This window comes from Pan troglodytes, chromosome 12 (assembly GCF_028858775.2).
Source record: "Pan troglodytes isolate AG18354 chromosome 12, NHGRI_mPanTro3-v2.0_pri, whole genome shotgun sequence".
Lineage (NCBI taxonomy): Eukaryota > Metazoa > Chordata > Mammalia > Primates > Hominidae > Pan > Pan troglodytes.
In genome coordinates this window covers 48771556-48794010 of record NC_072410.2, presented here as the reverse complement: position 1 = coordinate 48794010, position 22455 = coordinate 48771556, and the positions used below count along the sequence as shown (strand labels likewise).

At 45.9% G+C, this 22455-nt stretch overlaps 1 long non-coding RNA gene across 1 annotated transcript; it reads right to left on the bottom strand.

Moving 5' to 3' along the window:
* Window positions 1-480: 480 nt before the first annotated feature.
* Window positions 481-22161, bottom strand: LOC112208175 (uncharacterized). The gene is made up of 2 exons (XR_002942556.3): window positions 21855-22161; window positions 481-518 (listed from the first exon to the last, which is right to left on the bottom strand). It is a non-coding gene; the product is annotated as an uncharacterized LOC112208175 (long non-coding RNA).
* Between the last annotated feature and the right edge of the window lie 294 nt (window positions 22162-22455).

Here is a 22455-nt window from a genome sequence, read left to right as displayed (position 1 = left end):
ATCTTGTGAGAGCTCACTGCCACGAGAACAGCATGGGGGAAACTGTCCTGGCGATACAGTCACCTCCCACCAAGTCTCTCCCTTGACACCTGGGGATTACAATTCAAGATGAGATTTGGTTGGGGACACAAAGCCTAACCATATCAACTAGCAGTTTTCAAATTGCTCCCAGAACTCTAACCCAAGCCCTACCTGCCATGCATGAAGAAGGGAAATAAAGTGGCTCAAGAGTGGGTGGGATCTTAAATGTGAGCCCCCCAGAGCAGGAAATGGAGCATGAACTCCAGGAAGCTTCTTTATCTCTTCCCATCTGCCACTCTTGATATAGGGGACAGGTGTGGGGAACTTAAACCCTTGTCCTAGAGCTAAAGAACCTGGCCAAAAGAAAGAAAGAAGTAGAAAACAGCAAGAACCCAAAAGTTAAGCATCTGACATTTAAGATTGGCCAGCCTGGCACTCTATCTTTGTCTAAATACTTACCCAATGACTTCCAGATAACGTTAATGGAGTGGATCTCTCTGTGCAGGAAAAAAAAAAAAAAAGAATTTTTTGTTGTGCTCTTTACCCTTCAAATAGAATTTATTGTTAAGGGAAGAAAAATACATGGCTCTATAGGATTGAAGTGCTCCATTGCCAGAAGCCTGCAGGTCCATGATTCACAGGAGCAGATCTGCACTGAACCCTTGACGGTTCTGCAGGTACACAGGAAGATGAATGATCTGGGGACGTAAGAGTGCCCCAGAAGACAGAAATCTGTGTTTCTGTCCTTTATGCTTTGGGGAAATGAATGTGAGATTGGTTTCTAACAAATACATAGGCCAGGCAAGGTGGCTTACACCTGTAATGCCAGCACTTTGGGAGACCCAGGCAGGTGGATCACCTGAGGTCAGCAGTTCAAGACCAGTCTGGGCAACATGGCAAAACCCCATGTCTACCAAAAATACAAAATTTATCCGGGCGTGGTGGTGCATGCCTGTAATCCCAGCTACTTGAGAGGCTGAGGCAGGAGAATCGCTTGAACCCAGGAGGCGGGGGTTGCAGTGAGCTGAGATCACACCACTGCACTCCAGCCTGGGCGACAAGAATGAAACTGTCTCAAAAAAAAAAAAAAAAGTAATGTTTTAATATAAAAGTATGGCAATTTCCTTATCCTACTTATTTAAAACATTTTAATAGCTTTATTGATACATAATTCACATACTATACAATTCACTCATTTAAACTGTATGATTCAGGCCACACACAGTGGCTCACACCTGTAATCCCAGAGATTTGAGAGGCCAAAGTAAGAGAATTGCTTGAGGCCAGGAGTTTGAGACCAGCCTAGGTAACATAACGAGAGGCCAGCTCTCCAAAAAAGTAAAAATTAAAAAAATAAGCCAGGTGTGGTGGAGTGAGCCTGTAGTCCTAGCTACTTGGGAGGCTGAGGTGGGAGGATCGCTTGAACCCAGGAGGCTGTAGTGAGCTATGATCCTGCCACTGCACTTGTAGGTGACAGAGTGAGACTCTATCTCTTAAAAATAAAGTGTACAGGCCAGGCGTGGTGGCTCACGCCTGTAATCCCAGCATTTTGGGAGGCTGAGGCAGGTGGATCAACTGAGGTCAGGAGTTTGAGACCAGCCTGGCCAACATGGTGAAACCCCATCTCCACTAAAAATACAAAAAATTAGCCGGGTGTGGTGGTGTGTACCTGTAATCCCAGCTACTCAGGAGGCAGAGCAGGAGGATCGCTTGAACCCAGGAGGCAGAGGTTGCAGTGAGCCAAGATCGCACCACTGCACTCCAGCCTGGGCAACAAGAGCAAAACTCCATCTCAATAAATAAATAAATAAAAATAAAAAATAAAGTATACAATTCAATAGTTTTTAGTATAGTAGTCATGGGGCTGTATAACCAATACCACAATTCCACAACATTTTCATCACCCCAAAAAGAAAGCCCATACCCCATCTCCCCCAAGTTCCCCTGCCGCCAACTCCCAGCCCTAGGCAACAACCAGCCTACTTCTGTCTCTGTAGATTTGCCTATTCCTGCAATTTCATATGAATAGAATCATAATATGTTGTCTCCTGTAACTTTTTTTTTTAACTGAGCATAATGTTTTCAAGGTTCATCCAAGTGGTAGCATGTATCAGTACTTCGTTCCTTTCTTCCCCCACAACAGTCTCACTGTGTTGCCCAGGCTGGAGTGCAGTGGTGCAGTCACAGCTCACTGCGGCCTTGAACTCCTGGGCTCAAGCCATCCTCCTACTTCAGCCTCCTGAGTAGTTGAGACTATAGGTGCACACCACCACGCCCACTAATTATTTTATTTTTAGTAGACTGTCTCACTATGTTGCCCAGGCTGGTCTCCAACTTCTGGTGTCAAGTGATTCTCCTGCCTCAGCCTTCCAAAGTGCTAGGATTACAGGTGTAAGCCAGTACACTCTTCACCTAGTTTTAAAGCCTGAAAGTCTACAAATTCAGCATCTCTATTGGTAAATATTGCCTTTTAGAAAGTAAACGTTGGCTGGGCACAGTGGCTCAAGCCTGTAATCCCAGCACCTAGGGAGGCCGAGGCGGGCGGATAACTTGAAGTCAGGAGTTCGAGACCAGCCTGGCCAACAAGGTGAAACACCATCTCTACTAAAAATCAGAAATTAGCTGAGCATGGTAGTGCAGGCCTATAGTCCCAGCTACTCGGGAGGCTGAGGCAGAAGAATTGCTTGAACTGGGAGGCAGAGGCTGCAGTGAGCCGAGATTGCACCACTGCCCCTGAGCCTGGGTGACAGAGCGAGATTCTGTCTCAAAAAAAAAAAAAGTAAATATCCTCTAGGATAGTGCGGGCCATCAACAGTGTAACCTAGGTGATATTTGTCATTTTCCAAATTTGTAGCTGAGATCATCTGTAGAGAGTAAACATATTAATAAGCAGCAGTAATTTTGAATCTTAAATTGTGGGGGAGGGACAAGTAGGTCTGGGTGGAGCCTGTAAGTGTGCAGATTAGGACCGCAGGAAGGCAGGCTGAAACCTTGGGCACCGTGGGTTTTTAAAGTGGACGCTAGAGAGTGGAGGTCACACTAAAACGGTCCCTACTCTACACTGTCAGGCCAGTCTGGATGGCTGTTACTCTTGGTTTAGGCCAACTCCCAGCATCAGAAAATTTGGATTAACACATAAGAAATAGCTGCATTTCTTTCTGGCTTACGATGTGGTAAAACCTGCTGTTCTGGAACCTGAATATTACCTTGATGGGTTTATAACAAGGATCAAGGTTGTGAAAGTTCTCAAACTCTCAGAAGGTGATAATTTCAAGTAAAAGAGATTGTTTGTTATATGCAAATACCAGAATCACAGAGGAAGTGATGCAACGAAATAACATGCACTTTAAAATTTTAATACTATTTAACCTTCTTCAGCCCTCACTTAAATAGCAGTTTACATTTTCTGAACCACTTTCTCCTTCATGGGTCTCTCCTGGCTCCCCTACATTTGATGCCTCCCCTTCTGCCTCCTGGGCTGCCATCTTTTTCTCTTTTCCTCGAAAGTGTTGGTGTCCCCAAGGTACCCTTGGCTCATTTCTGTCTTCATCCACTCCCTCTGCGTGATCTTGGATTTGTTTTCTATCACTGCCATTATCAAATTACCACAAATGTAATGGCTTAAAGCAGCATACATTTATTATCTTACAGCTCTGGAGGTCAGAACTCTGACATGGGTCTCACTGGGACAAAATCAAGTTATCAACAGGGCTGCTTTTCTTTCTGGAGTTTCTAGAGGAGACTCCGTTTCTTTACCTTTTCTGTCTTCTAGAAGCTGCCCACATTCCTTGGCTTGTGGCCCCTTCATCTTCAAAGCCAGTAGTGTTGCATCTCTAACCACAGCCAGGAACCCTTCTCTGCTTTCAAGGACCCACGTGATTACACTGGCCCCCTCTGGGAAATCTAAGCTGCGGGGTGGGAGGGAGGCTATTACTCTGCTTTCCACAGATCTCAAACACTATCATGGCTCCTACTATTCTCATGGGGTGAAGACTTCTTATGAACTTGGAAATTTTACGGAAAATGTGAATCATATGCGAGAGGGAATGGTATCAAGCACCCCTGTACCCCCATACCCACATTCTAGCCCAATCAGCCTAAGATCACCAGAAACGAACCTTGAGTTTGAGAAGGTCAAATTGCAATGAGGAAGACCACATACCAGAGGAACTGTGGGGCATCTCACCGAACAGGAAAATATACCGTTACAGGATTTTAAGGAAAACTAGAGTTTTGGTAAAATTGAATGAAGCATTGTTTGGATAGGTGCAAAGCAAAGCAGGACTGTGTATAAAGGAGTCTGTTCTGAACTGTTCAGTGAACTCAGGTTTGTTTCCCTAGAAAGTACAAAGTTAAGACAAACATGGAATTTGTGTTCAGAAGCTCCTTACGTGAAACTCTGAACCTGGCTTGGAAACCAAGACAACTTCTCTGTGTCAAAGTGACTTAGAATTTTCTGGCCAAAAAAAAAAAAAAAAAGAATTTTTACTGATAACATTTAACATTTCACACAGCAAAGTTTTTACTGATAACATTTAACATTTCACACAGCAAAGTTTCTGATAGTTCATGATTTTAAAGAACAAGGTTTCTCTATGAGTCAGAAAGCAGTAGTCACACAAGGAAAGGGGTCATTATGACACTTTACAGCTACAACGTGCTCGTGGGAGAAATACTGTTTCATGGTAACTTTTGTGACTGGCTTTAGCTGTGTAATGTCCCCCCAGCCTGTTGAGTCGCAGGGCAGCTTTTTACCTTCTTAGCATGAGCCAACTTCAACTTTCTCGCCAACTTCGACTTTCTCACCCACTTCGGTTATCTACTCAGAACCAGTCTGGTTTCACCTACAGCCTACCCCCACTCTCATTATTCTGAAGCAAATCCCAAACAGGAGGATGTCTTTTAAAGCTAGAGCTATATCAAACTATGGATTTCACAACCCGGATCCCTTATGCTCAATGGGTACAAAACAGTTCTCCCCACCCGCATACCCACCACCAACCCTACCCCACCGCAGCCAGCAAAGCCATTTCCCCTGCTTCTCCATTCACCCCGTTGGCCACATTAAAAACCTTGGTGTTATCTTTGACCCCCCACTTACACATTCTCAACAAATTCTGCCTATTCATCTCTGAAATCTTTCAAATCTTCTCTGCACCTGTTTCTGTCTCTCTAGTTGAAGGTGTAGTGGAAATTGTGGTTGACTCCCCAGCATTCATCCCACCTCTCCTCCTCTTCCATAGCAGTCATATGGTCCCCATTGTAGCAGTGGCCATGCCTAGGAATGGCAGGAATGGCCCCTCCCCTGCCCCCCAATTACTACTACCAGTAATCATTTCTTCCCAAAGCCACATCAACTAAATGATGTATAAAAAAGAACAGTGGTTGCTAGGTCAGGTCACCTGCCCCACCCCTGCCACCAGAGAGCTGCCCCTCAGCCCCTCCTATGTTGAGGTATGAGAGCTGCCATGTTTTTATAACCCTATCTCCCATCACTCCTACCATAAACCCCATGAGACCACCCATAGCTTCAGACGTGTTTTCCCACATGACAAAATGTTTCTCTCTTTCTCTCCCACCCCCCACCCACCACCCCAAGCTTTTACACTGGAAGAACTACTCACCCTGCCAGGCCCAAGCCCACCATTCCTCTCTCTGTGGAGCCCTTCCCTCACCCCACACCATGGCCAGTCTTTGTGCCCTTGAGCACCCTGTTTATTAAACTTCTGTCAAACGTGTCATACCTGAATGAAAGTTGTCTGGAGACATCTCTTTGATGTCCTTGGCCTTGACCTTCTTGACACAGACCATGTCTTGGTCATTTAGTACAATGCCTGGCATTTATTTATTTATTGCTGTTTCATGAGTGCCTAACATAGACTTTTAAATAAAGAAATTATTGACTGGAGACACGCTCTGCCCTTTCTCAGGTTCCTGGGTTATTTGTGAGCTCTATATTACGATCATCAATTGAGGAAGTCCCTTCTGTGTACTAAGCACCGAGAATATGCAAGAAATTTGGGGCCTGGACTCTACTCTTAAATTGTCAAAGGAGTTGATGATTATCAGATGCCTACTGTGTGCCAGCTACCCTACTGAACACTTTCTAAATGTTATTCAACCCTCTCAATAATCCTGTGAAGGAGGTTTAAGGTGCCAGTTTTTACCAGTGAGGAAACTGAAGCTCAGAGTTCAGTAACTCAACGAGAGTCCCACAGTAACTGACAGCGCTGGGACTCACACCTAGGTCCATCCTGACTCCAGAGCCTGTTCTCTGCATAACACCAAACCATTACATAAGGGAGATAAGACTAGATTTTCAGAAAAGAAGGCAAGCATGCATTTCCTTGGCTGCCTGTCTGGATTTATCAGCCAAATTTTGTAGCCTGGGCAGGAAAACCTAGTTTGCCAGCACTGCTAGGTGGAGGCCACCAGGTGCATCCTAACTGTGCCTTTGGCCCCTGGGTCCCTGAACAGGTAGAGAGATGTTTCTGGGGGGCTAGATTTTCTCTTCTCAGCAACTGCACCTTCATAAAGTGCCCTTCAGGCACTAGCCATTAGAATGTATGTGGAAGCTTGGTGAAGGTTCTGGAGTGTCTTTACAGATGCCTTCTACTCCACTTCCCAGCTCACCTTTTATGTTGCTATCAGATGATTTTCTTAAAACACCTTTATTTTTTTTAAATTTATTTTTATTTTTATTTTTTGAGACAGCGTTGCTCTGTCGCCCAGGCCAGAGTGCAGTGGCATGATCTCAGCTCGCTGCAACCTCCGCCTCCTGGGTTCAAGTGATTCTCCTGCCTCAGCCTCCCACGTAGCTGGGACTGCAGGTGCACACTACCATGCCTGGCTAATTTTTTTTTTTTTTTTTTTTTTTTTTTGGTATTTTTAGTAAACAACACCATGTTGGGTAGGCTGGTCTCAAATTCCTGACCTCAAGTGATCCACCCACTTCAGCCTCCCAAAGTGCTGGGACTGCAGGTGTGAGCCACCACACCCAGCCTAAAAACCTTTAATCATGTTAATATTCTTCTTTAAAAATGTTGGTGGCCGGGCGTGGTGGCTCACACCTGTAATCCCAGCACTTTGAGGGGCTGAGGTGGGCAGATCATGAGATCTGGAGTTCGAGACCAGTCTGCATAGAGAAACCCCATCTCTACTAAAAATACAAAATTAGCTGGGTGTGGTGGCGCATGCCTGTAATCCCAGCTGCTTGGGAGGCTGAGGCAGGAGAATCATTTGAACTCAGGAGGCGGAGGTTGTGGTGAGCAAAGGTGGTGCCATTGCACTCCAGCCTGAGCAACAAAAGTGAAACTCCAACTCAAAAAAAAAAAAAAAAAAGTTGGTATCCAAATGCACAGTGGTATCCTGAATTGGATCCTGGAACAGATCAAGTTCGTTAGTGGAAAATACTAGTGAAATCCAAATCAAGTCTGGAGTTTAATTGATGTAACTTGTCAGTTTTCACAAGTGTACCATGTCATGTGAGATGTTAGCATTAGGGGAATCTGGATGAGGGATACACAGAAACTCTGTGTTGTCTTTGCAATTTTTCTGTAAATCTAAAATTATTCCAAAATAAAAATCATTAAAACAATGTTGATACCTCTTAGAAGATGATGACCAGGCTCCTTAAGTGGGCTTTTGGAGCCCTCCAGCCTTATCTTTCCCCACCCCTGTGAAAGAATCCTCTGTTCTTGCTAAATGGTTTCACTTACTGTCCTCTTAACAATGTCTGTGCTCTCCTAGACTCCACTTTTGCCTTAGCCATGTACCCTGTTGGATTGATATGCCACTAGTCACAGTCCTTAATTGCAAACAGCAGGAAGTTACTGTGAACCTAAGGAAGCTTAGGTTTTAGGGTGCATCACTTGCAAGTCCCCAGGAGGGTCCACTATGGCTGTTATGAGAATGTGATTTCCCTGTCATTACTACTGCTGTCACAGAATACTCCTCATGGACCCAAGACTCTGGTAGGTACATCTGACTTGCAGAACCTAGACCACATGCCCTTGACATGCCAAGTAGCTGCAAGGGAGTCTGAGAAATACAGTATCTGACATCACATCTTCATTGTGAGAGGTGGGGTCTATCCCCAACCAAGGTGAATAAGTCCTCAGACACAGGAAGGGGAGTGATTTACTAGTTCTCCAAAAAGAATGGCAGATGTTTACTACAGGTGGGTTTTCTAGAACCAAATCTTCCATTAGGAACCACTGGGCTTAGGTAACATTTGTTACCTAAGCTGAAACTCCAGCTTGGTTTGGCCTGGAGACTCCATGGTACAAACTGTGTTCCTATATTTCATTCACTACACCAGAGTGAAGGGAACTTCATCTCCTGAGGACACTTGAATTAAAATCTTTCAAATGAAAAGGGCCCAGCCGTGCATGGTGGCTCACACCTGTAATCTCTTGGCACTTTCGGAGGCCAAGGCAGGTGGATCATTTAAGGTCAGGAGTTCGAGACCAGCCTGACCAACATGGTGAAACCCCGTCTCTGCTAAAAATACAAAAACAATTAGCTGGGCGTGGTTGCAGGCACCTGTAATCCCAGCTACTTGGGAGTCTGAGGCAGAAGAATCGCTTGAACCTGGGAGGTGGAGGTTGCAGTGAGCTGAGATCATGCTACTGCACTCTAGGCTGGGCTACAAGAGCAAAACTCTGTCAAAAAAAAAAAAAAAAAAAAAAAAAAGGAAGGAAGGAAGGAAAGAAAAGGGCCCATGTGCATGTCTTTAAGATCAGCTATGCAAAAGGCAACATAGGAAAGGTTATATCCTACTGTGAAGCTGGGAGTATTCCCCAAGGCAAGAAAGGTTTCTGGGAGAAGACCCTGTATTATTCTCTTATCCAATACTAACCAGGCCCGACCCTGCTTAGCTTCCAAGATCAGATGAGATCAGGTGCATTCAGGGTGGCATGACAGTAGATCCTGTATTCTCTATATCAGCAGTGACCCCATCATCCTTCCAGCCACCCAGCTAGAAAACTAGGATCCTCTGACTCCTCTCTGTCACTCGTCTCCAGCAGCCAGGCAAATGTCTGGTGCTACCAATTTCCCGCTAACATTTCTCAGATCTGCCTGCTCTCCTACCTCCACTCCTAACCCAGCCCTCCCACCCAGGCTCTCTGCCTCTTGCTATGGCCTTCCCAAATCCCTACTCCACAGAAGAGCCAGAGGGCCTTGAACGCCACCAGGTGCCTCCAGAATGTGCCTTTGGCCCCCCGGGGGCCCTGAGCAAGCACACATCCTTCCAAACCCTCCTCTGCTTGTGTTTACATTAAACTCATGGTTGCCCTACCCCCGCCCCCCACACACACACTCTCATTGCTTTTGCTCATGCTGTGCGCTCTCCCTGGAGTGCCCTTCACCTCTAAGCCCCTCGGCATCCCCAATTGCCATCTTCAGGAAGCTTCTGCTGACTCTACCCTGGCTGCGTCAGGCACCTCCCTTCGAGCTCCTGTCAAATGCCTTTTGCATTTATCTGTTTTTCTTACACATAGTATTAAAATCATCTCTCTCTGTCTTCTTTTTTTTTTTTTTTTTTTGAGACGGCATCTCACTCATCGCCCAGGCTGGAGTGGTGAAGTGGTGTGATCTCGGCTTAGTACAACCTCCACCCCCTGGGTTCAAGTGATTCTTCTGCCTTAGCTTCCAGAGTAGCTGGGATTACAGGTGCCCGCCACCATGCCCAGCTAATTTTTGTATTTTTAGTAGAGATGGGGTTTTGCCATGTTGGCCAGGCTGGTCTCAAACTCCTGACCTCAGGTGATCCACTCGCCTCAGCCTCCCAAAGTGCTAGGATTACAGGTGTGAGCCACCATGCCTGGTCTAAAATCATCTCTTTGTCTCTTTATTAGAGCATGGCTTATGTCTTATCCCACTTTGTATCTCCAGTGCCTGGCACATGGGAGTGGGTAATTCAATAGATACTGGACAAATGGAAAGCAGGAAGAAAGAAGAAAAAGGGACGCAGGCTGAGCCTGAGAAAGACCCCTTGCACTAAGCAATGAAACACCTCCCACACCCTTACCCCTCCATGCTGCGAGCAACATACTTGCTAACATACTTAGCTACATACTTGCTAAGACCCAGGCCAGCTGCAGGTGGGCTCTGAGCAGCCTCTCTGACTCTGGACTAGATTACGTGACTGTAAGATCCTTAGAACGGATGGTAGAAATAGATGATGATGATGAGCCCTTTGATTCTGCCCTCAGAGCCACCCCCTCCCCCATGATCCTGGAGGCCACTTTGAATCATGAAGTGCCTCATAAAGAGAGAATTGCAAAAGACAGAAGAAGCCTCAGGCCCTGACTTCACAGAACTGCAACTTTAGCCCTGGACTCTCTCCTCAGACTTCTACATGAGAAAGCTGTAAACTACTTTTGTTTTTTTTTGAGACAGAACCTTGCTCTGTCACCGAGGCTGGAGTGCAGTGGTGCAATCTCAGCTCACTGCAACCTACACCTCCTGGTTTCAAGCAATTCTACTGCCTCAGCCTCCCGAGTAGCTGGGATTACAGGCATGTGCCACCACCATGCCTGGCCAGAAAGCTATAAACTTTGAAGCCAGTTTAGGATTTTATCATTGTATACAATTGTGCTAATATATCCTGTGGCTCTGAGCTTGTTGCAACATTCTCTCTTGCCTAATTTGGGGCCCTGCTTGCGGTGCAGGTGTGTGCCCCATGGCTTACGATTGGGGACCCCGGACAAACGTTACCTGGTACTGGACAGCCTCTGCAGTGATAGGTAGTTCCCTGGCCACCAGCGCTGGCACATGGGAGGAATCAGAGAAGGGGATTGGGAGAAACTGTATCACCCTGGGCAAGTCACTGAACATCTCTATATTTTAGGTCCCTTGCTTTGAAAGCAAGGAAGCCCATCTTTAAGGTCCTGACAGTCTCCTGCTTAAAATATCCGCCTTATGAATGAATAAGCAGCATGGAGTACATGGAGGACTTGGGTTTAGACATCACACAAATCGGGGTCCAAACCCTGGCTGGGCCACTCACCAGCAGCGCAACTTGGACAACTTGCCTCTCTGAGCTTGTTTTCCTTAAATCTGAAAATGAAACTAATTTTGCAACTATTTTTCAAGTGGTACCAAGAATTAGAAATATTGTAGACAAACTTCTGGGCAGAGTAGCCACTCAGTAAATGGAACTGGTAGGTGCATGTGAGTGGAGAGAAAGAAAGAGCTGGTGAGTGCTTCACAAAGTACAGCTGAGCTGAGCCTTGAAGGGTGAGGTGAGGACCATTCGGGCAGGTAGGGTGGGAAGGACGGTCCAAGCAGGGGAGCAGCATGGGCAAAGGAAGGAACACACAGGATGTGATGGTGAAGGGTGGGGTGCGTCGAGGTCCTGGTGGGATCAGACCTCATGCCCCTAAGCGTGATACCACTGTGGACCAAAATGAGTGCTGCTTCCAGCTAAGGAGCTTCCTGGATTACATGGCATTCTAGCTGGGCATTAAGTGAAGTAGGATTTTTAGAGCAAGACTGGGTTGAGGGTGATTTGGAGTAAACACCATAAGCAAAGGCAGGGAGCTAAGAAAAGAGCCTGTGAGGGGGTGGGGTTGGGCAGGGAGACCGCAAGGCTAGAGTAGAGGGCAATAGCAGGCAAGAAATGCTCAAATGTTTTAAATAGAGTGCTTGGCAAAGACAAGCCAGGCCAGCCAAGCCTCCATTGCTCACACTGTTGTCTTATCTGTTTCTTTCAGCATTTCTACGTAGGCTGTATCTTTCAGGCCAGAGCCCAAATGCCCGGGTCTGGAAGGAGTCTCTGAGGTCCCTTGGGAGACCCAGCAAAGGGGACTGGTGTGGGACTTCTGCTCAGAAGGTGGAGGGCTGGGAGAGCAGGCAGGCATTCACTCTGCTTCCTTCCCGCCTGGTGGCTGGCTGCATGCCCTGAACTTGACCTCAGATGACCTGCGTGTTCCCTTCAGTTTCAGTGCCAGCAGCAGTGAGCTTCATCTTTGGCTTTTTTTTCTCCTTCAGAGCAGACTTTCTCTCTGCTCAGACTGGGTTTTTTTTGTGGTGGTGGTGGTGGTTGTTGGCTTTTTTTTTTTTTTTTTTTTGAGATGGAGTCTCGCTTTCTCACCCAGGCTGGAGTGCAGTGGTGCGATCTCAGCTCACTGCAATCTCCTCCTCCCAGGTTCAAGTGATTCTCCCACCTCAGCCTCCAGAGTAGCTGGGATTACAGGCATGCGCCACAACACCCGGCTAATTTTGTAGTTTTAGTAGACACAGGGTTTCACCACGTCGGTCAGGCTGGTCTCATACTCCTGACCTTAAGCGATCCACCCGCCTCGGCCTCCCAAAGTGCTGGGATTACAGGCGTGAGCCACGGAGCCCGGCCTCAAACTGGTTTTTGCAGCACCAAAAATCTCCCCAGTACTTGGGCAGACCTTGCTGGTGGGGTGTCTACTGTTGTCTGCCTTTTTTCAGTTTAGAATGATGATTTTAATGGTGCTAGATCATTGTATAGGTACGTAAATAAAGACTAAGGGTGTGTTTGTACAGATGGGAGTGTGTAAGACACGTTTTTCCCAAGCAGACACAGCTAGTTAGCAGCAGAGCTGGAATAGCCTGGGTGTCCTGACACTCAAGCCAGTGCTTGCTGCCCTGCCTATGAGCTGCTTAACTCTGTACACCTCAAATGTCAGCATCTTGAAATCATTGTGTGAAAAAGTGTGCTGGGTTTCAGGCATTGTCCTTGTTAACCCACCACATGCTCAGCTGTTCTGTGGTTTGGGTTGGCATGCAAAATAATTCCAAAAATGCCTGGATTTGTCCAACGTCACTGATTAGTGCTTGCTTTAGAAGACTAAGTCCAGCATTAGCCTCAGTAAGGTACAAGGAACTACCACAGTTTCTCCTTGATCAAATGCATAAGGTATAGATGTAGAATACTTATAAAGGAAAGGGACTGACTTCTAATCAACATACAGGCTAAAAATTATTATTGCCAAATAGGCTGGCGTTGCTCAAAAACCTCTTCGGAGTTGCCTTTGGAGCCAGTTTATGGGTCCCAGTAGAGCCAGGCTCTGTTCATCATTCAACAAGAACACACCGAGTGTCTGTATGTCAGGCACTGAGTACAGTGAGTAGCAAGACAGATACACATGTACCTTACAAGTGACCTTTCTACTTAAAAAATAAAATGTCTTACCTAGGTTAGACTACCACCTTAATCACCAGGTTTGGTTCTGAAAGATATTTTTGGCTGCTTTCTAAAATTAAGCTCTTCTTCAGAGGATGGAGAATAAATTCACTGATTGAAAATACTCAGAAAAAAGAGATGTAGCTTAGATAAAGGCAATCTCAAACGAGGAATTCCCAAGACATTTTAAGCTATGGTAATACAACCTCACAAGGAAACAATTTAGATAAGAATATTTATTTGGAAGTAGACATTCTGGTGTGTTTGTTAAAAGTGCAAAGGCACATTGTCAGGAGAACAAGGTTTTGACTCCTGGAGACCAGCCACTTTTCAAAGCAGGAACGACCAAATGATCTGAACCAACCCAGATCTATCGGCTGCTGTCCCCTGCTCATGAGCCCTCTGGCTAGGACTGCCCCAGGCATCCACGTTTGAGAGCACCTGCCTAAAAGATCTGCAAATCAAATCAAATTATAAGATGGACAGTTTTGAAACAAACCTGCTTATTTGCATCTGCCCCAGTGTTGTCAAGGATATTCCACTGATCAAAAGTCATTGCTACAGTCTGAATTTCCAGGTTCTAACAAGAGTACATTTGTATATGCTTTCTATTTCACACACTACTTCCTCATTTATCCTCTCCTCGAAGCCACAACTCTTGTGGTAGACATTAAATATTCTCATTTTACAGATAGACACACAAAGATTCACTTAAATTATGTGCCTAAAGGACCACTTACTAGGCTTGAAACCAGGTCTTGCCGTTCCTCCTGCAGCAGCTCCTCCAACAGGCCACAGGATCCTAAACTCCAAAACTCCTGATCACTCCTGCAAGCAGTTGTTCCCAGCCTGGCTTCACATTGGAGTCCCCACGCCTCGGGGCATGACCTGACATTGCCAAAGACACCATGGGGTGGGCACCAGGTCCATACGACCAGAATCTCTGGAAGTGGGGCCTTGGCATTGGTATTCCTCAAGTTCTCCAAGTGATTCCTCTGTGAAAAGTCTTGGTCATTCTATTAGAGAATTATCAGAATTTGCTTCCTTCTCTCTCAAAGACCTACTTAAAGGCATTGATGGTCCACTTGTCTTCTTTTTCAAACATAATTCTCTATTTTTCAATGATAGGAATGCTACTACCTCTTTGTTGTAGAAATTTTAGGGAAAAAAGGTATTAAGAAAAAAACAAAAATAATCCAGAGACCCAATGTTTATATTTTGATATATTTGCTTCCAATCCTCGTGTATATTTTATGTAATTTTTTTGAGACAGTATTTTGCTCTGTCACTCAGGCTGGAATGCAATGGCACAATCATGGCTCACTGTAGCTTCAATTTCCTGAGCTCAAGAAATCCTCTCATCTCAGCCTCCAGAGCAGCTGGGACCACAGGCACACCCACCATGTCCAGCTAATTTTTTTTTCTTTTTCTTTTTTTTTTTTTTTTCTTGTAGAGATGGGGTCTCCCTATGTCGCCCAGACTGGTCTCAAACTCCTGGGCTTAAGTGATCCTCATGCCTTGACCTCCCAAAGTGTGGCAATTACAGGTGTGAGCCATGGACCTGGCCTTAATCATTCTTTAATGTGAACATTTAAGTTTATTTTAATTTAATTTTTTTTGCTGTTATAAGTCCTCCAAGAAGATCCTTGTACTTAGATCCTTATAGTCTTTGCAAAACTGAGTATTTTTATTTTGTGATCTGCCAGTTTGCTATAGTTATTCATTAATAAAGTTTTTATTTTATTTTATTTTTCAGATGGAATCTTGCTCTGTGGCCCAGGCTGGAGTGCAGTGGCACAATCTTGGCTCACTGCAACCTCCGCCTCTCAGGCTCAGGCAGTTCTCCAGCCTCAGCCTCCCGAGTAACTGGAATTACAGGGGAACACCACCATGCCTGGCTAATTTTTGTATTTTTCTTTAGTAGAGACAGGGTTTCGTTTAACCATGTTGGCCAGGCTGGTTGCGAATTCCTGACCTCAGGTGATCTGCCCACGTCGGCCTCCCAAAGTTCTGGGATTACAGGCTTGAGCCACCATGCCGAGCCTGGACATTTTATGTCTTTATTGGCCATTTGCATTCCTTCTTTTGTGAATGTTCACATCCTTTGCCTTTTTGTTCCCTTTTGAGTGTCCATCTTTTCTTACCTACTAAGTATATAACACCTTTCCTGTTCATTTGTTTTGTAAATATTTTTCCTCAGTTTATCATTTAATTTGGTTTGTTGACATACAAAAGGATTTATTGATTTTATGCTTAGAAATGTTCCTTGATGAGGTAAATTGTTACCAACATTTTCTTCTACAAGTCTCAATAAATAAATGCCTGGTTATATAGAAGCAGTTTATCTGGCTACATGGGATTTTATTGTTCTGGACTAAGAAACTGTCCATCTCCTGGCCGGGCGCAGTGGCTCACGCCTGTAATCCCAGCACTTTGGGAGGCCGAGGAGGGTGGATCACAAGGTCAGGAGATCGAGACCATCCTGGCTAACATGGTGAAACCCCGTCTCTGCTAAAAATACAAAAGAATTAGCCGGATGTGGTGGCAGGCGCCTGTAGTCCCAACTACTCTGGAGGCTGAGGCAGGAGAATGGCGTGAACCCAGAAGGCGGAGCTTGCAGTGAGCCGAGATTGTGCCACTGCCCTCCAGCCTGGGCAACAGAGCGAGACTCCGTCTCAAAAAAAATAAAGAAAAAGAAAAAAGAAACTGTCCATCTCCTACAGGAATCTGACTTGGAATTATCAAAACTACACTGCTTTTATGGTGTATGTTCCTTGAACTACCTTGCCCAATACAGCATAACGTAAAAAACATTTTGCAGGGCAAAACATTTTACAAAGCAAACAATATGGCATAGCCTCTCACAAAAGACTGCCCCACCCCAAAACTAACAAAGCCCATTTCCATCCTGTTTTGAAAAATAGGGTGGGTCTTAGGATAGTACCACTGGGCTCTCTCAGCCCTAGGGAGAAACTTTCCTTTAGCTCAAGTTTCTCCTGGTCAAGTGCTTCGGGGACAGGCTCTGCTCTTGAGTAGGGTTACTCTGGCATGTAATATTTGGGACATATGTATACTAAAAAATTATTTGTTGTTTATCTGACACTCAAATTCAACTGGAAGTCCTGTGTTTCTATTTGCTAAATCTGACAACCCTAATCCTGTGGTTTTTCTCTCAGTCTTAATGTTGGTGCCCTTGCCCCAGGAGTGCCCACAGGAAGCAGCAGACCTGGCAACATGCTGCATAAAGGAATTTACCTGTTTACCTTCAAAGAGGGTTCTCATGGCCAAGGGGCAGCCTCTCCCTTGTGCCCCTGAGACATTAAAAAACAAAAACAAAACAACAACAACAAAAACAAAAACACTGCATTTACCTTTTCTACACAGATCAGCCATGTGCTTATAAACCTAAGCTCTTCACCCAGACTTCATGGGTTGCTTCCAGGCTTCCTGCACTTCATTGTCCTTCTTCCTCTTTTTTTCTAGCAGCCATGAAGCTGCTCATGGGTCTATGGATCTGAGTGGCCACCATCACCTCGCTCACATGCCTTTGATCCGCTGCATGCTCCTGTTCGAGTGGCCAATCTGTCAGTTCCCCTTTGGCCTCTTTCAGCTTTTAACACCCTATTTTCTATCTTACAGGTTTTTGTTGTTGTTGTTGTTGTTTTGTTTTTTTTTTTTTTTGAGACAGAGTCTTGTTCTGTCGCCCAGGCTAGAGTACACTGGTGCTATCTGGGCTCATTGCAACTTCTGCCTCCCGGGTTCAAGCGATTCTCGTGCCTCAGTCTCCCGAGTAGCTGGGACTACAGGCACGTACCACCATGCCCAGCTAATTTTTGGCATTTTTAGTAGAGATGGGGTTTCATCATGTTGGCCAGGATGGTCTCGACCTTCTGACCTCAAGCGATCTGCCCGCCTCAGCTTCCCAAAGTGCTGGGATTACAGGTGTGAGCCACCGCGCCTGGCCTATCTTACAGATTTTTGATTCACTATAAATAGATTGTTTTCTAGAGGCTGGATGTTAAAATTCAATTTTAACATGGTTTGAGATGGCTGGGTGTCATGTGGATGTCCTAAAGAATGGCAAGAAGACCGAGACATCTGCTAATCACATCCCTCCCTGGTTTAGCAGATAAATAGTACAATGTTGAGAATACAGCGTATCTCCCCAGAATGATGCTGGTGTAACACCATATGACTCGATCTATTAGTGCAGGCATTTCCAAGAAGGCCTCTCCCAGCTCTACGAGGGATGCCTGTGTCCTTTTTATCTCTATCCTAACTAACTCTACCTTCTGAGGGATTTTAAAGCAGAGCTTCTTAATTATCAGGGTGCCTAGGAATCACCTGAAAGTCTTGTCAAAATGCAGATTCTGGCCAGGTGCAGTGGCTCATGCCTATAATCCCAACAGCTGGGGAGGCTGATGTGGGAGGATGGTTTGAGGCCAGGAGTTTGAGACTGGTCTGGGCAACATAGTGAGACAAAAAAATTAAAAATTAGTCCAGGGTGGGTAGCACACAGTTGTAGCCCCAGCTACTGAGGAGGCTGAGGCAGGAGAATCAGTTGAGCCCAGGAGTTGAAGCCTGCAGTGAACTATGATCAGGCCACTGCATTCCAGCCCGGGCAACAGAGTAAGACCCTGTCTCTTGAGGAAAAAAACAAAAACCAAAAAAAGTCTGATTCAGTAGCTCTGAGGCCTGCTGAGATAGTGCACTTCCAGAAACTCTCAGTGGTACCGCTGCTGCAAGCCCACAGACCAACCACACTTTGAGTAGCAGGAGTTTGAAACTTATATTCCTGACTGGCTACAGGATGGCCCAGACACTTCGTCATCTCAATTCCAGGACCCTGCCTGCCCACGCCCCGGAGGTCTGAATCAACGGCAACGAAATCTGTGTCTGTGAGAGGGGAGACTACAGAGTGAGGGGAAACTACAGAGTGAGGGGAAGGGAGGCAGGCTGAAAAGGGGAGAGCAGGAAGCCTGAGAAAGGGCACCAGTTCAGGACAGTTTAGTCTGGAGCTGGTAGGACCTAGTGTTGATTGAATAGGGAGGGAAAGAGAGAACAAGGGAGGCACTTGGCAAACTGTCTCCACCTGGGGAGGCTGGCTAGGGGCTCCTACTTAATATCAGATCTTATCCTGGGCACCTGAATGCCATTATATCTGATGACCCTCTGTAATACATAATGTCTGCATTGATTATTGTATATAGTTTAACTCTGGTTGTCATGGTTACCTATGGCTAGACTAGGGTAAGACCATTTCTCTGATAAGTGGGAGGAAGAATCAGGGGACTCAATGGAAATGAAAGTATAGGACAGTTTGAGTGCCTACTGTCCACCAAGGTCTGAGGCGGGACTTTGGCATAGGTTGGCTTCATTCGATCCTCTGCAAAGGAGTCTGCTTAGGAGGTATCATGAGTCCCATCTTTAGAGATTGGAAGGAGGCCAGGAGGGGGGAATTACCTCACCTGCAGTCAAAAACTGGTACACAGAGGAGCTGAAAATGGAACTCGAGGAACCAGCGGGAGCATCTCAGTGCATGGGGAAGGGGGAAGATATCGTGGGGGATAGGGAAGCACTACATCCAAGTGGGAAGAACAGGGTCTCTGAGGATGGGTGCCCCAGCACTGTCAAGTACCTACAAATGGGACTCAATCCTCACCCACAAAAGGCTATGAGGAAGGGAAGCCTTGAAGGTGAAAGGGGTTGATATCATCTTCAAGTCTCAAATGGGACAAGCAGGCTCCTACTTAGCAGGAGATGGGACAGAAACAACACATGGAAACAAGATCAGGGGACAAGCCAATTGAAGTTGAACCAATCTTTCAGGGATGCTCTGCTCTTTCTATAAAGCACTGTTCTGAATGGATTCCTATGATGTGTAGTTCAGGAATTTCACCACTTTTATACTATATGTATTTTCTGTGTTTCCCCCTCCCCCAACACACACACTTTTTTTTTTTTTTTTTTTTTTGAGACAGGGTCTCACTCCATTGCCCAGGCTGGAGTGCAGTGGCACAACTTTGGCTCACTGAAGCCTCAACCTCCCGGGCTCAAGTGATCCTCTCACCTCAAAGTGTGCACCACTGCACCTGGCTAATTTTTTTGTAAAGTTGAGGTCTCACTATATTGCCCAAGCTGGTTTTGAACTCCTGAGCTCAAGTGATTCGACTGCCTTGGCCTCTCAAAGTGCTGGGATTACAGGCGTGAGCCACCAGGCCCGGCTTGATATTTTTTTAAACAAGAAAATACTAACCTTGATTTGGTGTTAGAGTTTAACCAAGAGGCAGCTCACAGGACCTGGTTTTCCCCCCCCCGGAATTTCAGGCTGTGACAGGGGCTGCTCCTGGGTCTGTCTGTGGGCGCTGTCAAAATGGACCTCAAATGGGATGTGTTCTTGCTGACCTCATTCATCAACTTCCACCTTCTCTGGGCCCCCTGGCACTACCAACTACCCTGTTGTTCTTCCAGAAACCTCCCTTCCTATGCCCTCGTCCTGTGGGTTTGACTTCGTAAATCTTTCTTGATACCTCTCTCCCTCCCCACCACCACTACCCTAATGGAGACCATCATTTTTGTTTTCTCACTTAGGTTTCTGCAACAGCCTTCTAGCTGCTCTCTCTGCCTCTATTCTGACACCCTCCTCTAATGCATTCTCTATATAGCAGCTGGCACTGAGTAAGATGTGGTCCTTGTCCACAGCTGAGGGGATGGGACAGACCCAGGCATACCTGTGATCTGATTGGTGGGCCCCTTACCCAATCTTGAGAGATCATCAAAGGCTTCCTGAAGTGTCACCTGAGTTTAACCAGGAAGGATGAGTGGGAGTTAATGGCAAGGCGGCAGGAAACGCCTCTGCTAAAGCTATGCTGTTTTAGAAGTTTCCTTTAGTAGGCAGGCTCCTTGTGTCATACACCCTGAGTACCTTCCTTTACTGGATTTCTTTCTCTATTTACAAACGAATTTCTACTCAGTTTGTCCCACAGCCACTCACCTCTTCTACTATGTTTCCTTCAACTCCTATTTTTTTTCACTTTAGTTTAAATCTCTGAACCTGCTCTAGTGCAAGGTATGACAGTCCTTTACACTAGGAATCTCTAATATGTGTCGCCAGGAGGGAGGAATGCTCTGGAAATGGGCAGTATGTGTAATTGCACATACCTCAAATATACACATATACATTCACACACTCACACACACTCCCTGTGTGTTAGTGCTGTTAACCAAATACTTCTGCTTATCCTTCCTACACATAGCAGGATTGTACTTATTGCACTTCCCTGCCCCCTTGTAACTTTCTTTGGCCAGTGAGATGACAGCAGGAGTGATGTGTGTCACTTCCAGGTAAAAGCTTTAAGAGCCAGTGCTAGATTTGCCCCATTCTTGTTTCCTGCCTTCAGGGTTGACGAGATGCATGTCCAGTTGCAGCAGCCTGGATGCCCAAGTGACTACGGGAAACAGAGCTCCTAATGACTCATAATGGACACATTTTGTGATTGAGAAATATACTTTTGTTATGTAAAGCCACTGTGATTTGGGGATTGTCTATTACTCCAGCACAATCTAACTGATCCTGACTGATACACCCTGTCAACCAAGGCTCAGGGCACCAAGGCCTTTATCCCTGTTGGGTATTCCTTCCATTATGATGGGTACCCTTGCATTCTCCTTGCAAGTAATGAAGCCTATTTGATTCAAAAAAGTCAAAATGCAGTCACAAAACTAGTTATAAAACATGAGGACATTTGCGGGGCTATTTAAAAATGTAGTAGCCGGGCGCGGTGGCTCACTCATGCAATCCCAGCAGTTTGGGAGGTCGAGGTGGGTGGATCATGAGGTCAGGAGTTCAAGACCAGTCTCTACTAAAACTACAAAAATTAGCTGGGCGCGGTGGCAGGTGCCTGTAATCCCAGCTACTCCAGAGTCTGAGGCAGGAGAATCATTTGAACCTGGGCAGCAGAGGTTACAGTGAGCCCAGATCGCGCCACTGCACTTCAGCCTGGGTGACAAGAGTGAGACTCCATCTCAAAGAAAAAAAAACCAAAACAAAACAAAAAACCCAAAAACGCATAGCATAGATATCCTACACGTGTCACACTCACCAATGCAGGTCCACAAGCAACCCACTAATGAACCTCCCTTTCCCTGAGAGCAAAACACCAGCTTCTGCCTGGTATCAGCTCTAGCATTCGTGGGCTAATTTCAGAGGTCCTGGATTGTAGGTCCTGGATTCTGACATGTAGTAGTGAATGACCTTGGACAAATTACCTCACTGAGCGCCAGTTCTCTTATCTGTAAAATGGTGATGATAATAACAACTATGTCATAGATAAGGAAAGTTAACATTTGCACATTTGTTGTATTTGCCACTCTGTGCAGACAGAAGGATAATGTGTGTGGAAGTGCTTTGAAAAGGGAAAGATCTATGCAAATATTAGTTGATAATATTTTTAGCCAATACATGACCAAAGAAGTAATACATCCAAAATCAAATAAACCTCCCAATACCTTCAGTCTTTAAAACCAAGCCCAGGTATGGATATCGGGATGTATTTACATTTCTTTAAAAGGTCCCCATACGCAAATCTCATTCTTAAATAAGGACAAATGACTTATTAGCTGAAGAGGAGAGAGGTCAAGTACCTCAGAGGAGGTTAGTCACATCAATCACCTGAGAGTTCAGCAGCATCCAACAGTGTTAGTTCCACGTGTTAACTTCCTGAAGAACCACAGGCTTGCACATCCAATTATGCTTCCTGTCCCTTTCCTTCCCCGTGCGGAATCAACTTCAGCTCATCAATGGGGAAGGAAAGCCTCCTTATTTCGCACCCTCCATGCTCCAGGCATCCAGGGAAATGCCCCTGCCACCCCTATCTCCCTTGAGTTCTTAGGGCTTCCTCCTCTAGCAAGGAGATTTCCCTTTCTAGTCCCGGGGGCAGCGGCACAGCCCGGCTCTGACCTCGCGGGAGCAGTCGCCTAAAAGAGGCTCCGCCCTTGGCCGCTTGGGGTGGCGCCCGCCAAACCCGCTCCTAAAAGGAGCCTCTCTCCCTCTGTCTGCTCTAAGCGCCTTGGGGGCCTCATCGCAGTCTCCACCTGGGTGCTGAACTTCCTTCTCCCCCGCTTGCTGTAGTCCAGTGCTGCTCTAACTTGATTTCACCTGACGGACTAATTAAAACAGATTGCTGGGCCCGCCCCCAGAGTTTCTGATTCAGTGGGGTTAGGATGGGGCCGAGAGCTTGCATTTCTAGCCAGTTCCCAGGAGATGGTGATGC